Raw genomic sequence first — 6297 nt, 5'->3', positions numbered from 1 at the left:
AACAATTGTTAGTCAATCCTTCTGTTGAATGATACTATTGTGAAATTTAATAAAGTAAGGCAAAAATTGGAAAGTTGAATGATGTCAAGAGTTGAGGAAATGGAGAAAGAAATTTTGTCCACCAACCTAACAGAATTTAGGCGAGTTAATGTGTTCGTGACCCAGTCACCCCATTCCAAGGATATATTGCAGAAAAACTCTCATAGAAGATCTATGAGGGGACATACACAGAGAATATTCGTCAAAGTGCTGTGTGTGGGGGCAAGAATTGGAGACACTTATGGAGGACACGGACAAGCACAAGATGTTGGGTACACAGTGTAGACCACCTTGCAGCAGTTAGACAGTAACACAGACAAATAGGAATAGAGACAGACCTTTAAAAAAGGGAAAAACTGAGTGTATCTGCTGAGAATTAACTAGGAAAAGAGATAACACGTTAAGTAGTTTAAAACAGAGAGATTTTTTAAAAATTTATTTTAGAGAGAAAGAGCATGAACGGGGGAGAGAGGCAGAGGGAGAGAGACTCTTAAGAAGGCTCCACGCTGTTAGAGCGGAGCCCAGCTCCGGGCTCAATCCCATGACCCTGGGATCATGACCTGAGCCAAAGCCAAGAGTTGGATGCTTTACCAGCTGGGCCCCCCAGACCCCCCGAGAGAATTTAATATGAGGAATCCGTTATACAGGCGATGAAACAGTTAAGAAACCAAACGGGATAGGTGAGGCTCAGGCTTTCTAATGGCAGGAAGTCGTCTCCACCCAGGGAGGTGAGAGGGACAAGGGGAGAAAGTGATGTGACCTAAGTCCAGGGGCTGAGGTCACTCTGCAGAAGCCGGAACTACGGCAGGGTTGTTCAGCGGAGACTGGAGCTCTGGAGAAGACACGCTTGCTGTAGGAGATCCTAAAAAAGACAGAGAAGGCGCACCACCAGCTTCTCCCTTCTCCCCTCTTCCATCCTCCTATCTCCCCCCGGTGCTTTTGCTTTGCAAAACAGAGCGGGGAAAGAACAGAGATGGATTTGAGAATCTCAGATCCCAGCCAGGACAAAGAATGAGCACAGTTATCTATGTGAATTACAAGTACATCCACGCTCCAACAAAACCACTTATCTGGTAAGGAGCCTACAAACTCAAGTACACAGATAGAGCACGGAGTAACTGCCTAGACAGGGGTGAGATAAAGAGGAAGAAGCAAGGACAATGAACTACCTTGAGGTACACGAGGCAAGAAGAGGTTGAGGTGACGATGACTTTAGGGTAAGTGAACATGATACTCGGTTGACTGCTGGTTAATTCCCGGGGAGAAAGGAATGAATGCTGAGGTTATGAACTATTAGCACTTTGGTGGACATGTTGATTCCCTTAATTGTAGAGAATCACAGAATATGGAGTTGTGAAAGGCCTCAAAGCTTTTGCATCTTCTGAAGCCACTTAGTGCGTTAGGAAGACTGTAGGCTTTATAGTCAGGTAAACCTGGGTTTACTGACCGGAGGACTGTATGATGGTTAAACTTCTCCGAGCCTCAACGTCCTTGCCTATGAAATGGGGGTATAATAAATACCTTGCGGGGTGCCGGGGTGGCTCAGTTAAGCATCCAACTCTTGATCTCAGCTCAGGTCTTGATCTCAGGGTCATGAGTTCAAGCTCTGCTTTGGGCTCCGTGCTGGGTGTGAACCCTACCTCAAAAATTAAACACATACATACATACATACATACATACATACATACCTTGCAAGAAAGGATTGGGAATCATACAGTAGAATAATAAACATAGTGTTTGCAACAGAGCTGACTTTTGATAAGTGGGAGCTATCATCTGATCCAAATCCCTCACCTTCCAGGGAAAGAAGTGGAGGGTACCATCTCATCGAAGTTAGAGGCATACCCCAGAATCACAGACATAGGGCAGAGTTGATTATGGATCTTGAATCTCCATATTTAAAATCTATTCAAATGGATATAAGGGATATATACCTAGGAGCGGAACTGGAGTTATGACTTCAGGAAAAATTCCTAGAAGAAGGATTGCTGTGTCAAAAAGTTAAAAAAAAGTTTTGTTACATACTGGAAAATTCCCCTCCAAAAAGGCTGTACATATTTGCATTTCTAACAGTAAGTTATGAGAGCATCTTGAACATTCTTTTAAAAGAGAAGTGATATCTCTAGAACATTAGAACTGAGGTAATTTTGGGCACCTGGGTGGCTTAGTTGGTTGGGCGTCTGACTCCTGCTTTTGGCTCACGTCAGGATGTCACGGTCGTGGGATTGAGCCCTGCGTCAGGAGTGTAGAGTGTGGAGCCTGCTTGGGATTCTCTCCTTCTGTCCCTCTGCCCCTCCCCAGCTTGTGTGTGTGCATGTGCTCGATCTCCAAAATAAAAACAAAAACAAAAACTGAGGAAATTTCATGGTCTGTGTGACCCAAGAGATCTCATTCATTATTTAAATCAATTAAGAGTTGGGTGTTCTGTGACTTCCAACCAAAAACATTCTAATTTATACCACGAGCAACTTTATTATTATTATCCCAAGAAATATCTCAGAAGAATATATCCCCTAGGCTTTTCAAAGAATAGATGGGTGAAAAAATATCTTTGCATGACACTTTTTCATTCCAGGAAACAGTTTTTCATCTTGATGTTAATGCCCAATGTTACTAGGTCTAGATTCTGCCTCTTAGAACCCCAAAGTGGGCATTACTATTATCAGGACTAAATTTCTAGTTCCTCACGTCCTAGAGGTTAGGTCCAAAACTTTATCAAGAAAGTTTAACAAGGCATAAAAACCTGTAGGTCAGAATGAAAGCCATGTTCATCTATTTTGGCTGAATCATGCCTCTATTTTGAATTACCGTCTTCCTGCCTTTCTCGATTACAATTATATTCCTGCTTTTCTGAGCTTTTGCTTTATCGCTCAAAACCTTTAATATATCCTGTTACAGATTGTTTAGTGTGGGTCCCGAGAACTGCAAAGAGCCTGAGATTTTACTCTTCCAGCAAGCTCATGAGTTAGCTTACCACAATTTTGTGCATGCTGATAAAAGACAAAAGAGTCCAAGCCAGCAGCCAGAATACCAGCATCTCCTTACACTGGTTACAGAAGCCCCAGTAAAGCACAGGAATTGTGAAGAGGCTAGGGTAACATGTACACATGGAGTAGGTTGCATTATAGGAGAGGAAATTTCAGCTCGGGGAACCCAAATATTTTATAATGGGCAGTAAGCAGCACTTTGCTCCTGAGGGAGACATTGTATCTATCTTCTGTAGCTGTTCATTACACGGATGCCTTGGGTATCTTGCAGACTTAGAAAAATTAGACTTTGCATTTCTAAGACAGGAAATCCAGGACCCCAGTTCAAAAGGGATTATAGCTCAAGGCATCACTATCATCAATATGATCGGGATTGTATTAAGATTTGTGGACTTGCCCTGGGGAGCAAAGAAGTTGGCACATCTTCTAAAAGGATGCATTTTCAATATATGTCTACATATTTTTAGAAATTCACTATCTTGTTTCTTTGTGTGGGAGTGGGTGGGGAGAAGGCAGTTGTCACATTAACTAAACCTACACATGGTAACTCTTCTGTTACCCAAGCGTGTCTTTTATGGAGCCTGTTTCACTGTCTTTCCAAGTATTTTTTCTTCCCAACCACATACAGGATCCCAGTTGAAAAGATTGCAGTTAAAAATGGTTTTTCTTCCATCTCGTATTCTTGTGATATTTTAGTACATAGAGAAGTTTCAGCAGCCTTCATGATGTGCCACTCTGGACGTCTGCCGGACAGGCTCATCTCTTAATCTGGCCCTAATCACCACCATCACGGTAAACAAGACATGCATATTGAGTATCGTATCTTTGGCACTGTGTTAAGTGATGATCTAAGAAAGATAGGGAGGTAGGAAGGGAATTGCTATTTTGTGTTAGACGCTGTACTAGCCGTTTTCAGTACAGGTTTTCATCATCACAACACAGCGATAACTATGGTCCAGAGTGATAAGTAGTGTGTATCATGGTAATGAGTGACAAAGCCAGATTTAAAATTCTAGGTGTATCTGATATCAAAATCCATGATGATTTTATTTTTTTTAAATTTTTTTTTAACGTTTATTTATTTTTGAGACAGAGAGAGACAGAGCATGAATGGGGGAGGGTCAGAGAAAGGGAGACACAGAATCTGAAACAGGCTCCAGGCTCTGAGCTGTTAGCACAGGGCCCGGCGCGGGGCTCGAACTCACGGACCGCGAGATCATGACCTGAGCCGAAGTCGGCCGCTCAACCGACTGAGCCACCCAGGCGCCCCAAAATCCATGATGATTTTAGAAAATTTATCTTGGAATTCAAGAAAATTGTAACTCAGGGAGAAAAGCTCTGTGCAGCAAAAGAATCATACTAATACAGGTTGTGCATTAAATGTGACTATAGACAGTAAGTGTCACTGGAAAATTCTCCCGGTTAAGGTAATTACCACCATAGTCCACGGTGGTATAGAACTTTGGTCAGTCACCAGTGCTCTGTGTTCAGCATGAACTGAGAATGGGTTTTGGAGGAAGGCTTTTGGGAGAGCCTGTAGATGGTAACATTAATTCAGGCAGTCAACTTAGGTGCACACTTTGCTCTTCACAAGAGGAATTCAACTGGAGGCTGGATTTGTACTACCTTGCTTTCTACTTCAGAGAAAAACAAAACCCCTCAGCCTTGACCTTCCTCAACCTCTTTGAGCTTCCTACCCCAGAATATACTTGCATCTGCACCCATTTTTGAGCCTAGTCTCTGCTCACAGCGAAAGAGCATTCTTTCTCCGATGGCGTCTTTAACCAGTATGTTTCTACAGCTCTTTCCTATCACATACATTTTTTTTTTATTTTTAATTTTTATTTTAGAGAGAGAGTGGAAGAGGGGCAGAGAGAGAGAGAGAGAAGGAGAGAATCCCAAGCAGGCTCCTTGCTTAGCACAGAGCCTGATGTGGGGGTCAATCCCACCACCCTGGGATAATGACCTGAGCTGGAGTCTAGAGTCTGGCACTTAACCAACTGAGCCACGCAGACACCCCATTTCCTGTCAGCATTTAAATGTGCCCCAGGCTTTGCCTTCTTAACGACTCTTCCTCGATTTCTTCTTGTTACTATGTATCTCCTTCCTTCACAACCAAGTTTTTTATTTATTATTTTTTAAAATTTTTATTTATTTTTGAGATAGAGACAGAAACAGAGCATAAACAGGGGAGGGGCAGAGAGAGAGAGAGAGAGAGAGAGAGAGAGAATCTGAAGCAGGCTCCAGGCTCCGAGTTGTCAGCACAGAGCCTGATGCAGGGCTCGAACTCACAGACCGTGAGATCATGGACTGAGCCGAAGTCGGACGCCCAGTCGACTGAGCCACCCAGGTGCCCCAGTCTTATTTATTAAAAAAAAATTTTTTTTTAATGTTTTTATTTTATTTTTGAGAGACAGAGTGCAAGCAGGGGAGGGGCGGAGAGAGAGGGAGACACAGAATCCGAAGCGGGCTCCAGGCTCTAGGCTCTGAGCTGTCAGCACAGAACCCGACTAGGGCTCGAACTCATGGACTAGGAGATCATGACCTGAACGGAAGTCAAACGTTTAACCACCTGAGCCACCCAGGTGCCCCACAACCAAGTTTCTTTGAAGAACAGTTTGCATTCATGCTCTTCCTTTCCTAGTTCTCATTAATTTGTTCACTCAGTACAATCTGTTCACCAAAGTAATGTGGGCCAAAATTGTGCCTCAGTTTCCTCATCTGTAATACACGGGGATAATAGTAACGACCTCATTGGGCTCTGTGGATTTAACTAATCATTAAATATAAAGCACTTAGGACACATACTAAGCATTGTTAACTGTTAACTGTAATTCCTATTATTATAATTATTTAATTACAAAGATTCTCTCAAAGTTAGTGTACTTTTTTTTTTCAGAATTAACCATGAATCACATGTACAGCCAGCCAGAGGCTTTTAACCCACAAATGGACAAAAAGCCCTGCCTGCTCAGTAACTGCTTTGTTTATGGGAAAGAGAGAGAGAGAAAGTAAAATAGGTAAAGAGAAAGAAAAAAGGAAAGAAAGGAGAGAAAGGAGAGAGAAAGAAAGAAAGAAAGAAAGAAAGAGAGAAAGAAAGAAATAAAAGAAAGAGAAAGAAAGAACATGCTGCCAGTTTTACCTACTAAAGAGGAACTGAAGTTGATGAGACAACCGCCAGCCGCCTCCCGGTCTCCTAGGAGACGCGGTCAGATACCACCTGAGCGGGGGACGCCCGTAAGCCTTACTGCGCATGCCCACCGCCTTCCCG

General features: G+C 42.9%; 1 long non-coding RNA gene across 2 annotated transcripts; it reads right to left on the bottom strand.

Moving 5' to 3' along the window:
• Window positions 1-492: 492 nt before the first annotated feature.
• Window positions 493-6275, bottom strand: LOC132679702 (uncharacterized). Of its 2 annotated transcripts, none has more exons than XR_014137353.1 (3): window positions 6173-6275; window positions 1561-1679; window positions 493-901 (listed from the first exon to the last, which is right to left on the bottom strand). It is a non-coding gene; the product is annotated as an uncharacterized LOC132679702 (long non-coding RNA). The 2 variants fall into 2 exon arrangements; XR_009610284.3 differs by having other exon boundaries at window positions 6169-6270.
• Window positions 6276-6297: the final 22 nt, after the last annotated feature.

This window comes from Panthera onca, chromosome A2 (genome assembly GCF_046562875.1).
Source record: "Panthera onca isolate mPanOnc1 chromosome A2, mPanOnc1 haplotype 2, whole genome shotgun sequence".
Lineage (NCBI taxonomy): Eukaryota > Metazoa > Chordata > Mammalia > Carnivora > Felidae > Panthera > Panthera onca.
The sequence above is the reverse complement of the archived record's forward strand: the minus strand, read 5'-3'. Positions and strand labels throughout refer to the sequence as shown.